This window comes from Mus caroli, chromosome X, assembly GCF_900094665.2.
Source record: "Mus caroli chromosome X, CAROLI_EIJ_v1.1, whole genome shotgun sequence".
Classification (NCBI taxonomy): domain Eukaryota; kingdom Metazoa; phylum Chordata; class Mammalia; order Rodentia; family Muridae; genus Mus; species Mus caroli.
Genome location: NC_034589.1, coordinates 99,452,340 through 99,477,841, shown reverse-complemented (window position 1 = coordinate 99,477,841; position 25,502 = coordinate 99,452,340). Strand labels below are relative to the sequence as shown.

The 25,502-nt window shown below is 38.2% G+C and overlaps 1 long non-coding RNA gene across 1 annotated transcript in view; it reads left to right on the top strand.

The window, feature by feature from the left end:
* Positions 1 to 25,502, top strand: part of LOC110287460 — a 40,497-nt gene that overhangs the window by 5,379 nt on the left and 9,616 nt on the right. Inside the window, exon 5 of the long non-coding RNA XR_003835718.1 lies at positions 1,484 to 1,679. This is a non-coding gene — a long non-coding RNA (uncharacterized LOC110287460). The remainder of the gene's footprint in view (positions 1 to 1,483; positions 1,680 to 25,502) is intronic.

Below are 25,502 nucleotides of genomic sequence, written 5' to 3'. Positions count from 1 at the left end.
TTTAAGGAAAATTCTGAGCCAATTTGTGTCCTTTATTGTAAAGAAGGTTAAAATAAAAGCTCTGCCCCCATATGAGTCTTGGTTTTGCTATGTAGCTCAGGCTGTCCTTGAACTTGCTATATAGCCCAGGCTGGCCTCTCACTTGTAATCATCCTGCCTCAGCCTCCTGAGTTCTGGGATTACAAGTGTGTGGCATTATACTTGGCTTTCAATTTGGTTTTACATACACTACTTTTTCTTCAGAACTGTGTATCAAACCAAAGGCCCCATGTTTTCTACACAAGTGCTACCATTGAGCCACAACTTCACTTCTTTTTATTTTGGTTTTGAGAGAGGGTCTTATTAAGTTACCTAGTTGATCCTGGAATAAACATAGTCTACGCTTGTGTCAATGTCTGTAGGATATTTATTTCCTACTTTATACCCATAATCAATCAGGAAGAAATGACGTTATACCCATTGTCTCTTGATATTTATCATGTTAGGACTGAAAACAGAATTTAAAAATCTACTAATTCAAGGACTGGTGCAATAAACTCAAAACAGTTCACAAAACCTATTTTAAATGAAACAATGTTTTCCAAATAAAACATCTATTGAGTTGTGGTCTTTCATATTTTTGGTAACTGTCCTTAGTGTCATCCTCATTTACTCTTTTGCCATATCACATAGAGGTGGCCTCTGGAAACCTCATTTGGGGAAGAAGGGAGAGTAAATAAGCTTGCAATTTCTTTTGTTTTCATAAGATTTATTTTTAAGTGTGTGTGTATGTGTGTGTGTGTGTGTGTGTCTATCTGTCTGACTGTCTGTCTGTCTATGCATCTGGATTTATGAATAAGTTTGTGTAACAGAGTGCCAAAGAGGGTATTGGATTCCCTGGACCCTGAGTTCCAGGCAGTTGTGAGCAACATAATGTGGGAGATAGGACCTGAACTGAAGTCCTTTGCAAGAGCCCAAATGTCCGAGCCATCTCTTCCAGTCCTATCACATAGATTCTTAGGATAAGGAAATTTTGACTCCGTGAGTTCTCTCTCTCTGGCAGCGTTTTGGGACCCTCAGAGGTCCCTGGGCAATACAAGGTTTTCTAAAATAAGTTATCCTGTATGAGACATGGATGCGCTTTCACATGGACCATTTTCTCATTGAAGTGAACCTGTTTTTACACAAAAGAGCAAATAAATGTAGGACTCTACACTATGGGTTTCCTAGAATATAGACATTCAGCAGACAAAGTAGAATAGTGGTTAATGCTGGAGAGGAAAGAGAGAGGATTAGAATTCTGTGTAATGGGTATAAAGTTTCAGTTTGTGAAGCTGACGGAGCTCAGGGGATGAATAGCTGCAGGCAGTGGGAGTGTGGTAAATGCCATTCAACTGTATAATTTAAAAATATTGAGTGGTAAACCTCATGTTCTATATAGTTTACTATGATTTAAAACATTGCAGATTCCAGATACCCAGATATCCATGTTCTGATTCAACAGGTTCACAGTGAGGCAAAAAATCAGTTGTAGAAGCACTTCAGGGAATTCGGATACTATTTTGTGGCCAGGCAAGATCAGCAGCCTTACTATCTTAGTCCCTGCCAGTCATCAGTTCTGGTTTCCCTGTTATCCTGCTGCTCCCTAGAATGCAGCTATCAAGTGGCCTAAGAGCCAGCACCTTCATGGAGTAGCAAAGGTAAGGCCATTTTTCCTTGTTTTCTATTTTCTGGAAATTGTTGATACATTTCAGAACTGGACTACCTGTGTTTGAAGGAGCCTGCACCAGGAGCTGGAAGGACACAGTGCTCATGCTGTGGTCATTACAACTTGAGTTTGGTACCTATCCAAATGATTTCACACTATCCATCAAATAAAGTTTCAGGTCTATTATTAAAGAGAATATTTAGAATACTAAAACACATATACACATATATCAAAACGTAGATGACTACATTATTTCAGCTTTGGATGAACTAAATACATAAAATAACAAAAGGGAAGAGTTCCATGTTTGTCTAATTAAAAATGTAAATCTCTATAAAAATATGAATGACATTAAATATAAGTGGTCATCTGGGCACTCAGACAATAATATAATAAGGTGTATTTTGTCCTTATATGATTTGTAGATTTGTAAATTGCCATTTGGTGCAACTGAGTGATCGATAAACCCAAGATAAATTCTGTTATTTGTGTGGTCATATTTGGATAAATACAGTAACTGAACACCCACCATATACGATTTTAGCAGAAGCCCAGTTATAGCTTTTTGGTTTCAATCTTACACTATAAATAAAGATCTCTGCTTGGTGTGTTAAGTGCCACAATCCATATATATATGGATCACTGTTCAAGATACTCCCCAAGCATAGTGCTGTTGAGTGCTTCTAAGCTTAAGAAGGCTGAGAGAGATCTTACAGATGCTATGGGTATCACATGAACTTCAGCCATGTGTGACAGTGCTGCTGGCAGTAATTTTGTTAATGAGTCAGATTTATATAATGGGTCAGTATTCACTAGAATAGTGTTTGCCAGATTGTTATCAAAGTTATCAATTATGAATAACAAGAAGCATGATTACTATCAAGTATGCTGATTACATAAATTACATGTCAATTTATGAGGGAAACAATGTGATCTCCATCAAAAAGCAAGCTAAAGCAATACACAGGTTAAATGACTGGACAGGGACAAACAAATCATGCATGGTAACATTATTGGACAACTCTTCCATTTACTAATGATAAAGGAATTCAAGTTGGAGTAACAATGGCAGGTCAGTGTTGTTGCCTATCATATTTCAAAAGATTTATGAACTTGCTGGCCACAGTACAATGATCTTATCATTCTTTTGTATACTACCAGTGGATTAAGTCAGCACGAAATCATAGGAAGTGACTTGGTGGCCTGTACAAAAACTTGTACAAATTTTAGTACATCATGACAGAGAAATTGAACTTCAAAGTATGTCTTCTGCAAAACAGATGTTCAGTTACATATTTATACACCTTTAGTATAATGTTACTTGAAAAAACAAAAATAGAAAAAAATACAGGAGTCTTTTAAGAGGGAGAACAGATGTACTGTGGATAGAAACAGGACAAAAGCCTTACAGAATCCTTAAATTATTCTCAAAATACAGTTGATGACATTTTAACTTCATTGAAATAAAGCAGATGACATATAAGTTAAAAATTAAATTATACTTACATCATATACACTGAAGTAGGTCAAGTTGAAAATAAATCAGTTTCAGGGTGAAACACATTAAGTGTAATCCAGTACATACAAGTTGAGGGAACTTACTAACCTGCTCTTCGGTAGCTACCCATCTCATGTAGTTGAGAATGTGTTAGGAGGTGGGATAATGAGTTAGCAAGGGCAATGGAGTGTTACTGTATTGATCAGACCAGGAAGATCAGACTCACCTTTGGCCATGCACAGAAAAATTTCATTGAGACTTCTGTGAAAATAGATGAACTGTCTCAGTTCTTAGAAGGCAAGAAGGAGGAGGAGGAAGCATCGTTGAAACTGAGTCTTAAAGGATATGTAGAATTTTAGGGTTGAAACACAGGGTAAGTATTGACCTTTTCAGCTTCAATAGTGATGCCACTCTAGACTCTGAAGTCAATGACTTTAACAGGCATTGAAAATAGTTCTCTTTTGGGATGTATATATCTGGAATTTTCTAGTACTTTCCTCTAAGGTTCAGGTAAGTTACCATGATCTAATGCTCTGATCATGATTTCAATAGATAAAAAAAAAAAAACATAAGAAATATTTCATTAATTGTACACCATTTGATGAATCACATATGTGTGTAATGTGGAGAATGGGTGAAATGGGGAGGAGAGATCAGAGAGAGGATGAGAAAGGAGCAAATATTTGTTAAGTACTAGTGAACTCCTATAGTACTTAGGCCATTTAATTTTACCTAATATGCTTGAGGCCGTTAGGTAGACATTCATTCCAAATCCCAGAATTGCCCATGAGAATCGATGTGGACATGAAAGATAGAGCTAGAGTTACAAATGAGCCATGGAAGTGGTTAGAAGTAGTTGTAGGTAAAATTATTTTCCAAACTAGCTACAGTGGAGGTGCAGGGATTATTAATTGGCCTAACTCTAATGCAAAGACAGATAAGGGGAAAATTAATTCATAGAGCTGTACCAAATGTATATGAAACAGGCTATGACCATACCCCAAAAACTGAAGACCATGGTACCAATAAGAGATGATTAGAAGTTGGGAATGGCTACTAAGGGTGGTTGAGATTTAAGTAGGGTATATTGGATGAAAGAGAGTATTCGCTACTTCGTTAACACTTCTACACATATCAGCTCATTCTGCTCATGGTGTTTTAGACTATGCTAAGTCAGTGACTAGAATACAGGTGTGCCAATATTTATATATGTATCCAACATTCTTAGAAGGGCATTGATCACTCTCTGAGAGGAGAGAACCTGGTAGGAGTAAGAAGAACACTTAGTCAATTTTGTACCTCTTGATATTGCATTATATACTGCAGCCTGCTTCCAACAAGAAAACTCTCTCTCTCTCTCTCTCTCTCTCTCTCACACACACACACACACACACACACACACACACACACACACACACACACACCTTCATTTTTATCCAGAACATTTCCATATGTTGAACTATAATCACAAAGTGTCCCTGATCTTGTCCACAAACCCTTTCCCTGACCATTTAAAACCACATTCTATCCTTACTGACCACTGGCATAGGATCCAACTGGCAGAATGAAGTGGAGTTAGCAAATGTAGCTTCCATATGGCAAAGGGAAGCATACGGCATGAAGTGAGATCCTAAAGTCAACAGTACTGCTAGTGTTAGTATTTCTTCATACTATTAAGTCGAAGAGCAAGAGACCTTCTTCACTGGTTTGAAGGTGGAGGATAAAAACCTAGAAACAAAGATTTGTTGAGAGAACCTTAAGAAAGGGTCAGGGAGAGGTCATGCAGCAGCTTAGTAAAGTTTAGCTGGGTTAAGATAGGGTTGCAAGTGAATGTGTTACCCTTGAGCTGGTCAGAAAGCCCTCTGTCAGCTGTCAGATCCCATAACACACATACACATGGCCATGTATATAAGCAAATCTTCAAATAAGTCTTTTGGGTTCTGCTGGGTTTTATCAGGCTTATTCAACAAAATTTGAATGGCTGTTGTGAGAAGGGTCCAGCACAGAGCAGTGGCTGTGGGCATTCACAAAGAGAGAAGGTTTCTGTGAAAATTAATGGTTCTTGAATGTGGGTTTTGTGATGGACTAGGAGCCAAGTGTTGTGGATTCTAACAGAGCCGATATAGTGCTTGGTTCCTAGTAGGTGCTCAGTAAGTGTTTGTGACATAATTCGTTTATTGAGCACCTCCTATCAATCAAGCACTGTGCTAGGCTCTGGGGCCACATAGCTAAGTTAGACAAGATGATCCCTTTTGAGGCTCTTATTGCTAGTAGTGGCTATAGTAGAGTGATTAGTTATAACAACAATAGTGATATAAATAAGAGGGTATGCCCAGGAAACAGAAGCAAATTATGCTGTGGGAAGAGGCAGTGAATATGCTCCATCTATTCCAAAACCTTAGGAAGGAAAGGAGAGAAGGGGGCAGCAAATAGAGAGGTAAGGCTGAGAAGCTTGACCTTAAAAAATGAGAGACTTGAGCATCATGTTCCCATTAGAGAGGTCAGGGTGAAGATTCAAGAATTAAGGCAGTGCAGCCGGGTGTTGTGGTGCACACCTTTAATCCCAGCACTCGGGAGGCAGAGGCAGGCGGATTTCTGAGTTCGAGGCCAGCCAGGGCTACACAGAGAAACCCTGTCTCGAAAAAACAAAAACAAAAACAAACAAAAAAAAAAATTAAGGCAGTGAGCAATGGAAAGTCATGTTTGAGGCTATAAAGAGGATGAGGGTGGAAACTGGCCAGGATCCCCAGAAGAACTCTTCTGAAGCATCAGAGTGTGGACTTGCAGGTGGTACCAGGAGTTGATGGAGAAAGAAAGAGTAAGCAAAGGGCAGTGATTGCAATAATGAATTGTAGGTCCCAGGCCAGTTTGCGAAGGTAATTATGCTGAATGAGTCTGACAAATGAGAAGAAACCAACAGTTCTAAGATACAAGTGATGGAAACAAAGAAAAGGCCTTATTGGGGCAGAAGCAGCCAGAAAGTAGGGTGTACAAATAGAGGATGGCATAGGTGTGGTAGTTTGGAATGACAAAAGATTCTGAGTATGACCAAGGATGTGAATAAGTGGTGTAGGAAGAGGTTATGATAGTTGAACCAAGGAGTTAGGCATTTCTGGTTATTTTATGTTTAAAATATGTTTCTGGTTATGTTTAAATCCATCTGATCATACAAAGACTTGCACCAGGAGTCCAGGATCATTTGGGGGCGGGATTAATGTTTGGGAGAAAGTAAGCAGATACCCGTGACAAAACTTGCTGGTTGGAGAATATAAATATCCTAGCTGCCCATTACCTGAAACAGGAGGTGAGCACCTGTGAGCTTGGCTTCTCCTCTTTACTGTATTCTTACAGGAATGGGACAGAAGACTCCAGCTACAATGGGAACCAACCAGTGTCTATGTTGTACAGCCTGTTCCAGCAGTCCCAGTTGCCTAAAGTCCTAGCTAAGGTAATGCATTGTAAGACAATGCAGAATAAGGTAATGCATTGTCTGTGGCTAGTCAGTAACAGGCAACTCTGCAGAAGCACTGAGAAGCTTAGGAGTGAAGAAAAACTGAATCATACAAAGGAATATCCGGATGTAGTATATTCTAGGCTAATTCCTAGAGAGTGTGGTGCATGCTGATCGGGCCATGTCTTTCCTTTATCTATACAAGAATCGTAGTGATAATGACATATTCCTGTGAGAGGAATTGCAGGCAGGGAGGGCAAGCTTTCCTTGTGTCCAAAAGAGTTTTTGAGGTACAATTTTGATTAACAATTGTAGGGGGTGGTATTTTTGAGAAAGAGCAGTGGCCAACATTCTCATCTTTGGAGAAACCTTTGAGGAAAAATTACAGAAAACGTGGAGTAGCTTCAAGAAACTCTTAAGATGTTTTCTTTCACAGTAACATTATCCGGAGCCACAACAGACAATAGCTATAGTATTGACAGTAGCTATTATATATATAGTCTGATCCCATGGAAGGCTCTGTTTAAACACATTTATTTGCACGAATTCTTTCAGTACTTAGCAACAGCATTGTAAAGTCTAAGTATCTATATTTAATCCATTTACCGTTGAGTAATGAAATACATGAGAAAAGATGCTTTATAAACCAAAGACGACTTTAGCTCAAGGTCCCCTGACTTTGCAACCAGGGTCCCAAGGCTGTATATAGAATCATGTGACAAGGGGTAAGGAGCATGTGTAAGACTATGTAGCTTCCCTCTTTCCTTAATATACCAGAATTCAACTAGGAGAGCCCCACCATAATGGCCTTATTTAAACTTAGTCACTTCTTATAGGCCTTGTGTCTAAACAGCATCATTGAATTAGTTTTATATCCTCTTAATATATTATGAGGGAAATAAATGTCAACATATAAAGTTGTGAAGTACCCTCAGACCATATACAAATCACTATTATAATAATTGTTGGTGCTCAGTGGTAAAATGCTTAATTAACATGTGTAAAGCCATAGGCTCCATCTTTAGTACCATTAAGTAAACACTTTAGTACTAAGTAAACACTCACAAAGTAAAAGCATACTAGAATCCAAATCTTTGTAACCCATTCTGATGAAGATACAGATACGAAGAGTGTCAAATATCTATTTTTTATCTATGTAGACTATAAACTATAGATTGTATACTTTTGAAGTTTGTTCTGGATCCTCAAAGCTCTTGCTGCATTCTTCCTGGGAGTTGGTTCCTGTGTATATGAAATAGACTGTTGCGTGACTAGCTTTTTGGTGATTCTGACATGCTGTGAAAATTACATGTTGCTGTGAAGGAAATCTGGCAGGGGAGAAGCCTTCAAAAAGGCATATGATTAGCTAGAATATGCTTGGAAAATCGATTGTCTTTTGAAGATGAGACAAGGAGCTTCTAAAATGTTTTCCTGGCCTGGAGAGATAGCTCATGGTGCACTGAAATGAAACCAGGGCCTTGGAATTCCAGATAAGCTATCTGCCATTGCAATCTAAATACCTTGAGTAACATTTTGTTGAAACCAGTTAGCTCATTAACTTGAACACCATGGGTAGTTTTAAAAAGTCTTGAACTTGTGGTCCTCCAGCCTTAGTCTCACTAGTAGCTGGAATTGCAGGCCAGCTGGGTATTTATTTTAAAAGAAATATCCTATTTCAATTACATCCTATAAGTGCTTATATTAGTTCATTTACTATGAGCTGAGGAAATTATGTATATGTATGGCTATACAAAAGAGTTATTTTTTCCTTTGTGGTTCATTGCAATTTCATTTTTAATATTGGAATTCAGCATAACAGCATATTCTGGTATAACATTTCCTGTGACCTTCATTTTTCCTATTGCCATTTTGCCTCTTTCCTTCAAGGTCACATATGAAGTCCCCTAATTTTTTTAAGTTTTCCTGACTCTACCTTCCTATATAGCTTACAGCCTCCTTCTACTATGAATTTAAAGTCTCCCTGTCATTTGTAATTGCTTGTCTTTGGGAATTGTTTATTATAGTTCGTCTTGAGGATTAATTAGTATTCTACCTGGCCACTTCCTATGCCATAAGTTATTGGTTCCCTTAAAGCAAGTACTTTATATTCTCAAAGTCAAGTTTTCCTTGGTTAGCTCTATTTCACTACATCAGAATTTATAGCATCTTTTATTTTTTTCCCTAGATTCAGCCTGTGGAAATCCACAATGCTTGAACTAACAGCAATAGTGATCTATATAGTCTCAAGGAGGCTGATGCTTGTGTTGGAGGCCTTCTGAGCATCTTCCATATCCATCTGGCCTTGTAAACACTTTTTTCCTCTGGTATACACAAGGAATGAACCATAAAAGCAGAAACTCCATCATTCTTATGAACCATTTTCATGTGACCTCTACTTCAATATTACTTTGCCTGTTTGAGCTTTACTTTGCATAGTAGACTTGCTCAATCTGGTCACTGTGGATGAGAACCACATTATTGAAAAGCCCTTTAATATGTGGACTGTTGAAAATCGTTGTGCAGTTGAGCCAGTGGGTTCTGCTGGCTCTGGGATGAGGGCTTCACCTCATGTACTTGCACTGCCCTTATACTAGTTACTGCTAACCTCAGAATCAGGTTGAGAATTCAAAGAAAATCAAACCCTTATGTGTTGCCCTAAGGCAAAACTGTCCCTCTTACTACCTTAAGTGCCCGATTTCCATTAACCACTTTTTTTTCTTGGTGAAAATTAATACCATATTGAAGGAAGATAAAGTCACATGGTCTTTAGTCTAGTGCCAGTACATGATCGTGGCTGATGTATAGAAGCAAGCAAAAGATAGGAATGTAGAGTTGATCTGCACCACTAGCACACTGCTTTTTAGGCTAGAGTTGTGGACTTCCTCCACCATCCAACTCTGCCTGGGCTTAGATGGATGGGACATACCATCTTATAGAATTATCCCTGGCTTCTTTTCTAAACACATAGCACCACAATGAAACAGAACAGGAAGAGACGGGCTCCAGTAGGAGCTACAGTGATATTCTTGCCTTTCTTCAGCTCCAAAAGTAATCAGTTTTGCCCTAGCTCAATGTCTGCTTGTCTCCTTATGTCAGTCTTAATTAACAGCAACAACAGAAGTCCTCAGAGGACTGAGCTCACCATCAGAAAGGGATCATAGAGGTCATCTAATTCACACATACCCCAAGTCCTGCCAAGCTCCTGTGTGGGGCTATACCTAAAACAAGTTCTATGTGCAGGGCTTGTCAGGAAAAGCCATCCTGTTGTTTTTCCCACTCAGGGAACCTGGAGTGCAAAAGAGCAAAGTAATCAGCAACTCAGCTTTTCTGGCCTTCCTGCCACGTGCATATACAGGTCTCACAAAGCCTTCTTCCCCAAGTCCTAGGCTCCAACTCACTTCTTATCCTTGGTTCAAAGTTGCTCACTGAGTGTGGGACACACAGTCACACATAAACACACAGACATGCACACGCACACACAAACACACACATACACAAACACACACATACAAACAAACACACACACACATACTCAGGCACTCACATGCTCCTGATGCTAAGAGCTAAAATATCTAGCAAAGAACGGTGTAGGATACAGATTCTTCACTCATAGCTGACTAAGGTGATTTTAATGTGGATGTTTATATTTAAGAAAGGTATTAAATATGCAAGTATCACTTAAATATTCCAGGCCAATTTCAGTTTAATGACTATGGACCACAAATGGATCAGAGCTGTTGCAAAAGTAGACACTCTTAGAACTTATAATACAGGGTCTGTTGATCGTTCTGGGAGGGGACAAAGCTTTCTAGAGTGGTGTGAAGGGTACTAGATGATAAGCAATATTGTGAGACATAGAGGGTGAGAATGAGGGAAACATTCCTTTTGAATTTTTGTTTTATTCTCTTAGCTATGTAAGTTATGTTAGTTATGTAGTGTATACTAATTACTTTAACCAAGAAAATGTTATGAGACAATTATTTTAAAAGAAATGGAAATATAAATGGCATAAAACATAACCAGGGAGAATATTAAAAGGTAAGGAGTGGGAAAGAAGATGGAGAATGGAGATAGAGGAAAGCAAATTGAAATTAAAAATGGAGCAAACAAGTGTCAAAGAAAAATAAAAGGAATGATCTTAGAGAGTTAAATGAGTGAAAAACATATGGAAGAGTCATGACAAGGAAACAGAAAGACAGTCTGAAAGAGCCAGAGCAACAGGATAATGATCATATTCTAGAAGGTGTAACTTAAACCTTTCCATCCCTAGGAAGGATTTGATTCCAAAAAATGGAGTCCAGAATAAGAGGCAAAGTCAGTTCATAGTGGAGAAATACAACAAGCACAAGACTAAGGTTAACATCATTGGGTGCAAATTGAGGTCCATTCTATAAAACACCTAGCCACTATACCTCAGAACTATCAAGATAATTGGAAAAAAAAGTCAAACAAATCACTGCCTAAGCAAGAAAGGTCTAGGGAGATGTGAGAAATGTCATTGTAGGATCCTAGATGGGATACAGGAATAGAGAGAAAGGACATCGGATGGAAACTACAGGCCTCTGAATAGAGAGCTGTCTTTACTTAAGATATGATAGATAATAAAATGTATAAAAATAGGTATCATTGATGAGAGATGTTAGTAGTAGAGAAAGCCAGGTGTTGAGGATGTTTAATCCTCTGTACCACCTTTGTAACATCTCTGAATCTGAAACTGCATTAAAATAAAGATTCTGCTTCAAGTTTAAAGACAATGGAAAAAACATGGTACAAATATGGAGAAGAAGAGAAAAATGGATCTCTATCTCTCTCCTTTTTGAGATAGGATGATGTCACTGTGTAACTCACACTGGCCTTGAACTCATAATTCCCCTGCGTCCACATTCTGAGTGCCAAGATTACCAAGGTGAACCACCACAGATGGCTATGAGACCAAGATTTTTTTAATTAAAGCAAGCAATATAGATAAAGAAAAATTTTAAAGAAAAAAAATCTACCAAAAAAAATCTAAAAACAACTTTTCGCTTGCTTGCAAACCCTGTAAGATGCAAAACCAAAACCAAACCCAACCACCAACAAACAACAACTCCCTCCTACACATACACACACACACACACACACACACACACACACACACACACACACACACAGCAGTTAAAACCAAAGGGAAGAAAAAAAGCATAGCAAGGAAAAATGAAACGAAACCCCATTTTTTAAAACAAAATGATAGAAGAAAGAAATAAACACAAACTCCATAAAACAACCAAGCAAAACCCAACAAAAACAGAGTAAAAGTAAAGTATACTAAACAAGAAAAACCAAAAATAGGATGTAAAGAACAAGGAAATCTAATAAGGCGAGAAAGGGGGAAATATTCTTAGCAAGAACAATGAAAAACATTGCGAGAATAAAGAAAAAATGTAAAAGGCATTAAGAGAAGGAAAACTTGTGATAAATATACAATAAAAGAGAAAAGGAATGAGGTAGGGGGACTGGGTGTGTTAAACAAAAAAATACTTTGGGAAAGATAGGAAGGATTTGCTTTTGATAGGTTTGTGGAGTTGGGAGGTAAACAGCCAGAAAACATGGCTGGCCATAGTGCCCTTTGGGAGCTGTTGGAAGGAATGAAAGGGCATGTTATTGTAACATAGGCAGACAGGCATTTAAGTGGCTCATTACCACCATATTAACTTTCCCATGTGAGTCTGAGAAGCTGGCTGTTTTACACAAAGCCCCTGAGTCCTGTTTTATTTCACCAGGGTCTGAGAGATAACCATTTGTTGATGGGCCAGATCTATAATCTGTTCTGGGCTCCTGCCTGCCCAGAGATAGATATGAATTCAACTTTTTCTTTTTCAAAAGCTATTTTGAAAATGATGCAGGTTCTGTCTGGGCCATATCTAGGTAGGTCTTCCCTCCAAGTCCTTTTGCTGAGTCAGGGTCCTGGAACTTGCCAACCAAACTCACCAGGAGCCAGAGGCCATTTTTGTATTCACTTAAAGACATGAATCTTCCCCACAGAAATGGGTATGTATATATCAGGATCATCATAAACAGCTAGGATTCCAACTAGAAACAGCCCGAAACAGTCACAGTTCCAAATAGGAATCTCAAAGGCTTTGGATTTAGAAGAGTGTGTTTATTTGGTCAGTATTATTCATTCTACCTTTGAAAATCTTCCTGGTTAAGATTAATAGTTAAATTCCCTTTCATGATCACATTGCCTTTTAATTCATCAGTACAGGGTTGTGCCTAGAAGGAAGCATATTCCTAACATATCCTTTAGTTGTGTCCTCCCAACAAGGATCAGAACTTGATGGCAATGATCATATTGCATTTGGACATGTAGGTTTCCTGATCTGTCTGGCTTTTATCTCGCTGGAATTGATAGCAACAGGACAGATGCAGTGATGGGAAAACTTGGGAACAAATTTCCTACAGGTCACATCAATGTGTGGTCAGAAGGCAGACATCTTTACACATACCACTCCCCTGCCACCAGCCAGTCTGTAATTTTTCTGTGACCTGAATCCTGGTGCTTCTTGGTTCCGGTATGCAGAATGGTGCTTCTGAGCACTTGGAGGGAAGAGAACAGGGAGCATTGATAGCACATGTTGCAGTGCCATCCAGCTGATGGATCAAACTAAGAAGCTAAGTTAACATACATGGAATAGACATGGAAAGTAGAGGAAGGATTAAGATCTAGAGTGAAGCCCAACCTGGAGGAACCATGTAATTTCAGGCAAGTCCCATAACCTCTCTAAACTTTTAGACAAGGAACATACCACATGGAAAATGAGTATTATGACTTTTTTCCCTTGTGAGGAAAATTTTAAAACAGCTCCAAATAGAAAACATAACTATATAGTAGCAGAGATATTGGCCATTAAAGCAGGATGTAATGGTAATTTGAAGTTGTCATCACACAACAACAGAAAACAAAACCAAACAGACTGAGAGATTGAGCCCAAGGCAACTTGGTTCTCCACAGTCTTCTAAGTGCTCCATCTCTTCCCTAGCTCACCCCACAAACATCCCATCCAAACCTTCCTATTTCAGATGCAGCATTCCCTGACTAACACTCCGGTGGCATTTTCAATGGATTCAATAGGCTCGAATGAGAACTTGGATAGATTGGTGATATGCAGCAGGGGACTGGACTTGATTACTGTTTTTTCATGCCAAATATTTACCCCCAAATACTGATGTGCCATGTGGAGCTTCTAATTTAGTTCTGCTGGTTATATTATAAAACATAGAAGACATTCAAAAACAACAGTAACTTTCTAGGGTCATCGTTTGCTGAAAGAAACGATATTTTAACATTAAAAATAAATGATAGAGATGATACAATATCAGGATTAGAAATTTTAACTTTATGAAATAATCTGTACAGTCCTGCCTTTTTCATTTTCTTTTGGAACAGTGAAATGTTCAACATGAACAGCTGGCAGCTGGTTGCCAATCTTTTCTCCCAGGCTAATATTAACACTCAGCCATGCTATTTTCCCATCTGGGGCCTCACTTTTCTCATCTCTACAATAGGGGTGATTAGTCTGAATGAAATCCAAAGAGCTATCCAGATTCTAGAGCATCTCTCTAGTCCTCATAGTCTTAAATTCCTGCTAGACACAAAACCTCATTTCTAATTACCAAACCCTGAACCAGGTGGCAGGTACTTCGAATTCCTGGCATGCATGAAGGAAAGGCGTTGCCAGCAGCCATGATGCAAGGCACCAGGCCTTTTGATGTCCTTCACAGTTTGGGAGGGGTTGCTTCTGTGCCTCCACAGTGCTGTTTCTTGAACTTTTCCTGTGAACTCTCTTTTAGACTGTTTAGCTTCATGCTCACCCCCAAGTTGTCCAACGACAAAGCCTCTTGGGCTGCCTCTGCTCTGTGTGTCTGTTTGGGCTTGGTTGCTATAGAGAGATTTTTACCTCTTGTCTCTTTCTTCTCTCCCTTTCGTCTCCCCCCAATATGTACTTTCCATGAATTCCTCCCTATTGCTCTTTCCTCTTGAGACAGAAAGCATGACCTCAACTGTTGGCATGGTCCATAAATGGCATTATCTGAATTCTTGGCAAAATCCCAATTGGGGAATATTGGGCTCTAGTTGGTTCTAGGTAGTTGGAGGAAATATAAAATTAATTAGTAACATAATTTCAGGCTTTACCTGCCTTGTAAAAGTGCACTAGTGTTTGTACTAGAAAGCACTTTCTGGCTCTAATCCGTCTCCGCTGTTTTCAGAAGACTTGGAGTTTAAATGAGACGTTTTGAGCTGAGTGGTCATTTTACTGGCAACCCCAACTTCACTAGTCCTGGGCAAAAAACACAAGAGAAAATGTGGGACTTGAAGACTACTGTCTTGGAGTTTAAGGCTAGCTCAGTCTGCACTTGTCTTCATTTGTCAGTCCTGCTTCCTTGCCTGTTCCCTGCATCCAGTATCTCATTTCAGATTGTTTTCTTGGCATCTTACTGTGCAACATATAAAGAATGGGCCACTGAGAGAAAACAATAACGAATGAATGAATGAATGAATGAATGAATAAATAAATAAATAAATAAATAAAACCAAAAAAAAAACCAAACAAACAACTGTGACATTCAAGAGGCAGCCCAAATTACAATGAATTCTATCATCATCATCATTAAATTTACTTAAAAATAAGCCAAAGTGATACAATACCAAAATTCAATTTGGATTCAGTTCCTCTAGTTGTTCACTGTTCTGGGTGATGTCTCTGGGAAGGCCCTACTTGAGGTAATTTCCCTGTGAGCCACAGCCTACCCAGCCCCCTGCCTTCCTTCCAATCCCAGCCTTCTTCAGTGCCCTAGAGTTGGGCCTTCGAAGCCCAGGGTAGTAGAAACATGGCACAGTGTACTTCTGGATTCTTCCAGCTGTACTCTCACTGGGGAAAATCAACTTTGAAGTAAAGCTGGGGGCCTGCCAGGAAACTGAAAAGGGGTTATTAAAAATGGCCTTTTTCAAACCACCAGTGATGTTTTGCTAGCAGAGGGTAACAGGTTACTTGGAATCTGAACTGCTTTGGGTTTTGGATTAAATTGCAAAGTTGGCTGAGATTTCAGACCCCCAGGGTCTTGAGGGCTGAAGACACAATTGAAAGCATATTAGATGCTGGCTGCATCTATACAATACCAACCAATGAGTTAAAAAGGGAGAATTCACTAAAATCTGTTTATTTAGTGTCATGAACACAAAAACATAAGCTTGAGTTTAGCCTTGTTCTTTTTAATTTAGTTTTATTTTAATAAATCCAGACTAGAATATTTCGAAAATGAAAATAGCCTGCATTTCTACTAAGCATTATACTGCTTTGAATTCCACTATATTCTCCCTCTCAGCCCTCCCCCAACTTTAGGTAGGGACCATTCTATCTTAAGGAACAATGAAGAGGGTCACATGGGGTTCTTTCCAATGCTGCTGTTTTAGTCTCTCAGCTCTTCCTTGCTATACCCCAATGCACCTGCAATTGTACAATTAGCCCTTTAACCCTTTGTTTATTGAGGTCTTGGAAAGGCTTTGGTTTCCAAGAGTTGTTGTTCCAATATTTATGCTTGTCCAGGCTTTTCTCACTATCTCCTCTAGCTCATAGTTGAAATCCCTGGTAATTCTTGAGCCACTTTCTTCAAGGTATTTCTCACTCACCTGGGATGGTTAGTTCGGTAAAATTGTTAGGGAAAAATATACTACAAATTTTATTAGTATATAAACTGGCATCACTGGCCAGAAAACCTGGAGTTTTAAGTTATTCTTGCTTTGAACAAGGCCATCTGGACTTTTATAATGAATTTGGTGTTACATGGCCCACTTGTGCTTCTCAGGACTTGGAGACCTCCAAGAACCATGTCCAGAGAGACCTGTGGCCAAGGGCTGTCAAGGTTGATAGGCTGTGGGTATGGGGTGGACAGTAACTTGTGTGTTTTCACAACTCAAGACCCCAGAAGTGACTTAAACCACCTGATTGAAGGAGGTCCCCAGAAGTCACCTCACATTTCTAAGATGGGAGAACCAAGGTTGCAATCCTTGTTTGGCTGAGGCATACTGTGAGTCAGTGAATAATAAGGATGAGGACTTTGCTCTGTGGAATAAGTTGTTTTAGTCTGTAGTTGGAAAGCAAGCAGTGGTTCTGAGTGTCAGTCTGTGGCCAGTTCTTCTCCCAAGGAACTTGATGCATTCTTCCTCCCAGTGTCCATTTACTAGGAGCAAAGGTAACACACAAAAGCAACAAGGACACAGAAGATGCCAATTCAGAGTTAGCACTTCCCATGTCATTCTAGTCCAGTTAAATCATCTTAGGCTCTGCCCTGACCCTCCTAGTTCTCCCTTCCTATAGGATATCTGAGGTGGGGGCTTGTCCTTCATTCTCCAAAAGCAGTTGATGGAGGGAAGGTGAGGGAAATTTTCTGCTGCCATGGAAGGCCAGTGCTGGCCAGAGGCCAACTTTCCTGAGTTTCTCCCAGGCGGATTCCACAATAGATGGGGGTAGGAGGAGGCACAATTGGCCCAGACTGTTTTTATTTGGTCTGCAGTGTGGGAGATCAGACGTTCTAAAGAGAATTGAAAACACTTCTTTCTTTGGATTCCTGGGGCTGTGTAGGGGGAGCTTGGGCCCCACTTGGCACAGAGTTGATTACAACATTAAAAAAAAAAAACCCTCCAATATTGTTGCCCAAGGCTGAATGGAAAGTTTTCCTTCTAGTCAGAGCAGAGTCCTAAACCCCACACCTTCTTAAGCCTTTGATTAGCAGACACCTGCCACCAAGGAGACTAGAAAACAATTAAGTTTCAAGAGACTGCTCACAAAGCTGCCCAGGGTGGATAAGCACCAATGGAGGCTGGATGGGAGAACAATGCTCTACCACCACTGCTAGACCCCAAAGGAACCCAAGCTCAGAACTCGTATTCCAAATTAACAAAACAAACAAAACAAGCAGAAAAACAATTCTCTTTAAATATGCTGAGTTTTTAAAAAATTTTTTTCTTATTCATTTATATGTACTGAACTTACCAAAAATATGATTTCATTAAATGGCACTGTGTCCAAACCATAACCTCAGCTGAAGGCTCTGTCTGAGGCAGGAATGCCAACCACCTCCCATTTTATCATTGCTTTTTACTCAGAATGTTTTAAGAGAAGAGAATAGAGACAGGAAGATTGCTATATTACTGATGACCACTTTGGGGGAGTTTGTGGTTGACAAGATGGTGCTGGAAGAAAGTTATGTTCATGTAAAGGGAGAAAACTAACAAGGACTCACAAACAGAGGAACTCTGCACTTATTAGATCTCTTGAATCAACTGGCAAACAAACGACCTCTGGAGCTAAGCCACTTTTCATCAGTGCAAAGAATTTTGTGAAAATATTAATGATTACTTATTTATAACCCCATGTACTTGCAAAACATATTTTGGATCACAAGACATACGGATTTTGATCCAATGGGAGGTCATTGTAAAAATGGCTCCTTCTGCAACTAGCCCTGATGATCTATTTACCCAGAGCAAAGCACATTGGCCCAGTTGTCTTGGTGATAGACAGCTTGGCAACAAGAGCTGTCTGCACAGCTCTGAGGTGGGGTTGAACTGTCTGTAATGTCTCCATTCAAGTTTGGCTAATTGAAATCAGGAAGAAAAATTAATGTAGAAAGAAGGCGAAAAAAAACTACACCTCCAGTCGGGTTTTGCACGCCTGTTAATGTGCTAGTTTTTTTTTTTTTTTTTTTTGAATGGTTTAGGGAATTCTGTTCTGTTATTTTTACTGTGTTATTGTTATACACGAGATGGCACATTAGCTTCCAAGACAGGGCCAGCAGTTGTGGCAACATGCCAGTTTCCCAAGGACCCCAAGTCAAGTTGAGTTAAGTCACTATCCACACTCCATCAGCAGAACATCTGAGGCAAAGAGCAAGGGTAAGTATGGAACCTGTTTCTGGAAGGTTACACTGCTAATGCCCTGCTAAGAATGTTGTATGCATAGACAAGAAAGGAAACAATGTGTTCAGAGCCAAAAGAAACCAAGACAGGAGCTCTTAACATCAAGCTTATGGACCTCCAGAATTACATGCAAAAAGTTTTGTGTATTCATATTCATTTTTTTCTTGAGTCCTTGACTTTGATTATATTCTCTAAGGATGTGGGCTACTTCTATAGGTATTCCTGTTCCCAGGCTTAACCCTGTTTAGTTTTTCTGGTATGCAGTAATTGGGAGACAGGGAAATGGGTAGAAACTTTAGATACATTATCTAGATGTGCTATGTAGTTCAAGATAACTTGATGTGGAGATATATTACTTAGCATGTTATCTTTCAGATAAAATGAAAAGAAAGATTTCCCTTCCACTTATCATAGTATGTAACAGAATAAAGTTTAGACAAATATAAAAACATATACAAATTTAATATTTTTCTGATTTTTACTTTATTGACTTCTTTCTTTATTATCTTATCTTTCACTTCCATGAGGTTTTGAAATATTTCCTCATGTCTCCATTTTGTAAAGTTGATGCATCTTTAGGCAGCTGTTCATCATAATGGCACCTATTTTGATGACACAGTTTCCCTTACTCTAGTACCACTAGCTAACCAGTTTCTTTTATTCTGGACCCTCATCATTTCCAGTTTAGTACTGGAGGCAGGAATTATGACTCAGTGATAGAGCTGTTGTCTAACATGGGCTTTCTCTCTACCTCTCTGATGCAAACCAAACCTAGGGTCTTGCAAATGCAAACAGTGTACCACTGAGGAATATGTGTCTGCAAGTTGACTACTAGGTTGTGTCAAACATACTTTTGAACATCCCCAGTTAAAGGAATGTTAAAACATCATGCATGAAATTGCAGTGTGGAATCCAATTGAAGATTTCCTGTAAACTCTGAGACAAAGAACAAAAGAACATAACGTTGCTCAAGTATCATTTCTCTTTGGAGTCATTGAATTATATAATCTAAAGATCTATGTAAACTCTCAGAGAATGAGAATATGGTTTTATGATTTATTGATAGAATTGTTGAACTTTAGAGATGAGTAAAGGAGGCCAGGCCACCATTCTTTGTAAATGGAAACTATAAATATGCCAGCTCTACTCTGCACCCTGTATTTCACCTTCTGGTAAAGGCTAGCATCGGGGCAAGTCTCAGGGTAAGGACATCTGTTTTACACATTACTTGGTAATTTATAAAACTGACGAAAGCATGATGGTTTATTTATCTTAAGCCACATCAAAATGGCTGGGTAAAAGTAGCCCGGTCAGAAAGTTCCTGGCACAAAATGGGTGCATAAAAACTGGAACTGATGCATAAGTGCTGTCCTTTTCAAGGGTCTTTCTTAAATACCCCCAGTCAAAAGGAACTGCTGTCCTTCTACTCCCATAGGCCCCCTTCTGTATTCTATTCCAGCACATATTTTATAACCAACTAAATTACTTGTATGAATTCTTATGTTGTGAATTCTTAGAGAACATACATTCATCATGTCTGCTGGTGACTTAAGTGCCTTGTAGGAATTGGTTCATTTATTTTTAAAATGTTTATTTTTAAGCATATATTTAAAACATTTTTATATATGTATATAAACACACACACATATATATGTACCAGACATTCTGATATTGGGGGCTTCCTGATGAAAACATGTAGTTTTGCCTCTCAGCCTAATAAATATTTACTTATGTATTTTCCTGCTTTATTCTATTATTTTGGTTTAGAATAAGACAAAATTGTGCAGGAACGTGTCCATATTCTTTTATCATTCTGAAGAACATGCTATTTTCCGATTTTAGTCATTTGAAAAGAACTCATGATTATAGATGTTTCTTCACAATTACTAAAGAACATTTTGGTGCTAATATGGGCTGAGAAATTAAGGCCTTAAGTGCAACATTTTATCACAGCCATCTTAATTAGAAATTGTAATGCATTGTGGATGGAGGCAAGGTAAGACAGAGAAGAATGCATCCTAGAAAATTGAGAATGTTTCAGGAAATGTAACACACGGCTCTGTGGTCTTCATGTGAGTGGATGAAGAAAAAGTAGAGATGTAAGAACATCTGCTTGAACATGGGTTTCCAACTTTATATATTCTGTAATTAAATCAAAGAGAGTTGGAGACACCCATGTCATACCCATGGTATGACAAGGGGATAGACTCATGAGATATATTCACTTTTGAACTAGAAGCATACAAGTTAATGGTTATACACATTCTGGATTTAATATTTAAGTGTACTTTTAAATTATTTACTGTATATCTACCCTGTAGAAATTTTGGTCAAATTTTCCTGAGTGATAGCTTTCTTACTAAATAATCTTCAATGCACTGATGATATTGAGATTCACTTATAAAGTGATTTGTTACAGATATAAATTGATTGAAAAATCATTCTTGCAGTGGAATTTAAAAACTGGAATATTTCAAAATGTCAGCGATATGACCAAAATATCCCCTATCCCCACAGGCTATCATGAACTCATGATTTTTATTAATGAATAGTCATTATTGGCAATTTTATTTTTTTTTTACAAAATGTTCTTTAAGGTTTTTATGAGTTTTCTTTAACTTGGCACACCCAGCACTTGTGAGACAGAAGCAAGAGGACTGGGCCACATCTCAAAAACACCCACCATGGTGTGTGTGTGTGTGTGTGTGTGTGTGTGTGTGTGTGTGTGTGTTTACATACATCCACAAGGAAAGTAATTTATCTCTAATTTCATTTGTCAACATCTTTCCAGAACTCTGTGCCTTCCTGTCCTAAGCATCTTTTTACTTATTTATCCTATGGAATGAATACAATCTATTATTAAATTTTGACTGACTGAATGGATTGATTGATCAATTGATAAAACTAAAACAATGTTATACTGAATTAATTAGTTGTGAGGCAGAATCCAGCCATTATTAAGCTGAATTATGTATTTGAATAAAGTCATCAATTAAACTGATTAATTGAATGGTTTTTAGACCAGAGTGACCTAGACATATACTTGGACATGAAAAGGTAGACTTGGATGTTTATATGAGTAGATCAATTATTTTCCAGAGACAACTAACTTAATAACATTAGTTTATCTGATAACTATGTTGGCTGTATGCAAAATCAGACAGCACTTGCAAAACTGGACATTTTACATCTACTTTAAATATATGAATTTTAAAGGAATAATAACAATTAAAAGGCTGCTTGATAAGTTCAAAGCTTAAAAGGAACCCCATAGCCCCTGTTAGTCCTTTATCTACAGGCCTATTGGTCTGGTAAATTAGAGGCTCATGCTTCACTTTTCTTTTGAGAGAGTGCAGTTTTCCAAAAGCAACAACAGCAACTTTCTGTTGGGCACTCGCTTATTCCTGGAACCAGATAAAAAAGTTAAAATTAGTTATTGGGAATTGTGTGTGATCTACAGAAGCAACCAAAATAGCTCATTTCAAAAGTAACATCAGAAATAAATGTGTTGGGGGAGAGAAGAGAGAAAAAAAAAAACATGTACTAAAAATATACTTAGAACTACACTGCAAGTGTCATAAATTCAATTTTAACAGACTGTTAGAAAACAAAACAATACTTCTCTATCTGCTGTCAGATGAATGATTCTCATAGAGGTGAGGCAAGTTGAGCTAAGCCAACAGAGTGACCTTCCATCTTCAGATCAGGTTTTTTGACACGAAACTATCTGATGCAGTCCTTCCTCTCCATTTTGAGGTTTGTTCACCCAGAGGTTAAAATAAAGGTAATTTTTTTAATCATTTAAAGTCACCCTTAACTCTTAACCTACATTAAAGCTCTGCCTTTCAAAATCCCTTTTGTTTCAACACCACACAACACTCTTCCACCTCTGGGAGTCTGTGGCTTTAAGATCAACAAGGACCACGGATTCCCTATACACTGAGAATTCATGTGTAAAAATTAAACATTTGTTTTCTGAATACCATTCACACTACTCTTTCTTTTTCTTCAGTTTTGAGTTAAAAATCTTGATGGTCTCTTCTGAACAGGTTTAGGAAACGCATAGTACATAGTCATGGCTGAACTGGCTTGAGAGGGTTGAGTTCCTCTTATTTACAATTCTAAGACAATGAATTGAAAAGTATAGGACAGTCATCTTTCATTCTCTGGTGCTATTGCTGAGCCAAGGAAGCTTTAACAGTTGGTTTTCTCATCAAGCAGGAAAGCTCAGTAGGGATTGGGAAACAGCTTTTGAGGAAACCTTTATATCATCACATCTATTTGTGGTGTGTGTGTGTGTGTGTGTGTGTGTGTGCATTTGTGTTTGTATGTATGTAGTTGGCTTTTATATTGGAACTATGTAAACCTGGTTACTAGAAAAAAAAAACACAGATTCCAAATTAATGAAAATATACTTAATCTTGAAGACCAGATGGCATACCTGAAGTGTTGGAATGCTCTCACATGTTGGCCATATATGTTACAGTTTGAAACTGAGAATAGAATTTAGAGGCAACTCTCTCTCTGAGCATACTATGGTTCAGTTTTTAGGGTCTAGGCAGCCATAAAGCATGTGCATCTTATGTCTTTACGTTATGGATAGCTTGACAGTCACTACCATAATCAAGTATAAGATAACTGCAAGAAGTAGTTGGCATCGAAGTATCTATGATGTGCTAGGGTAATGTTTTAACTACTTCATATGAATTTTCTCACTAACCTTCAACAGAACCCAAAGAAGTATGATTATTCATTCCATGTTTCATATGAAGAATGTGAGAAAAAAATAGTCCCTAATCAGGTGACTGATCCAGGATTGAAATCCAAAGCAGCCTTTCTCCAGGCAGTCAGTTCATAAAATTACCAACTATAACCATGAGTCTGCATTTATAAAATTACTCTATTTTTCCCACACAATATTTGAATATAAGACTATTTGTACCAACTTAGCCCAGAATGTATAATAGCTTAGGAGTTATGTAATGAATAAAATGTAGGTGATATAATTTTTCTAAATGAGGAGACATGTATACAGATAAATTGATGCAGGGTAGATAGGACTGTATATTGAGTTTACTGACTCATACAGAAATATATATATATGTATATATATATATATGAATATGACAGTTCTTGCAAAGTCTGTAAGCAAAGTTAAATGAAAGAGAATTTGAGGATAATTGAATGTGTAGTAATATTATTCCAATGCCATTAGAAGATACTGCTAGATCTTTAGTAGGAACTGAGATACACCATTTTAGATGCTGGTACCACACAGACAAATGGGATGAAATTTTTACCAGCAAGGAACTTGCAGTGCACATGGAGAGTAAACTAGGGTTACAGTGGTATGACCCATACTATAGTGAGAATTGAGGCATGCATAGAGCACATTATAAATGGCCTTCGGTATTCATAAAGGTTCATGTTTTTATCCCCAAAACAATGCAGAACCATTTTTCTAATGCAGTAATCTTATTAAATCTGCAGGAAAAATTCACTCTAAGTAGAGCGAGCAGATTGGAGAATAATGAGATTATATGCTCCCAATTTTGACCTTTTCCTGGCTTTATTATATAATTGACAACAATTTTATTTATTAGTATCTTGATCTATCCAAATATATTGATATGTAGTATCTTTTCTCAGTGTAACAAATAAAAGAACTACCTTCAACGACCTCACAGCCCAGCTGTGGAAACATTTATTACAAATATAGGTAGAGAGCAATACAGCCACCAGTATGTTTTTCTTGTTGTATATGCAGCCATAAAGAAACTAATGTGCCAAGTCTACCCTGTTGTTATGTAACCCTTCCTTGAGATCACACAAGTGTGCCTTTTGTCTATATTCTAGAATAAAGTGCAAGTAGATAGTAAGAGCTCAGTAGAAAGGTTTTGTTGTAATTTACTATCTAGTATTTCCATTGACAATGAGCCCCATAGTGGCAGCTCAGAACTTAGATCTGTTCCCACTTCGTTCTTATTTCAGATAACCTTTTGACCCCTTGGTAAATTAACTGTGTAAAATTGTGTTAAAATACTTTTATGGCTCATTCTTTTCTTCTTAACATAATATACAGAGTGGCTGGAAATTTTCAGTCACACATTGAGTAAGACCCGATTTCAGATGCCCAGATCTGTGACCTTATTCCTCTGGCTTTGAAAGCCTTGTTAGATAGGTTTCACGCTACATAAATTCAGAATCCTTAGGAGTTTTTAAGGATGGTAAGAGTCAAGCTCACCTATTGTCCAATATCAAGTTGGTATTCAGTAGAGGAATTTCAGCTGGACACAGAGAGAACTGAACTTACTGTCTTCAACTTAGTAATAGCCCTTTGGGAAGGCTTTGGAGGACTCCTCAAAGAAATCGGCTCAAAATCTGCCCTGGAAACCTTTCAGTTGTGCTCAGTACTGGAAAAGACTGTTGGATATGGACAACTGCTTTCATTTTGCCCTGGTTCAAAGGCGTTCACCACAATCCTGCAACTTGTAACTCCAACTTCCCTTTAATTTATAGCCAAATGGTAGTTGTTGACCCCAAGCAGTTTTCCAAACCTTTCAATACAAAGGCTGTATCATATCCTGAGTTTTCATGCAAAAGGATATAGTTAAAACTCAGGAGTGTACATTTAATGGAAACCAATATTTTCAACTTAAAGAATTATTATCTTATAGCCTTTTGTTAACAGGGGAGCCTCAAGTTGTCATATTGTCATTGGTGTTTTCTGAGTTGCTGTATGCTCTGTTAGGGGAGAAGTAGTTCCCATCTGTCATGCATAATTACATAAGGGAGCTTGGTAGGTGATCTGAGAAGGAGGGAAGAATGATAGAGGGGGAAGAGAGAGAGAGAGAGAGAGAGAGAGAGAGAGAGAGAGAGAGAGAGAGAGAGAGAGAGAGAGAGAGAGAGA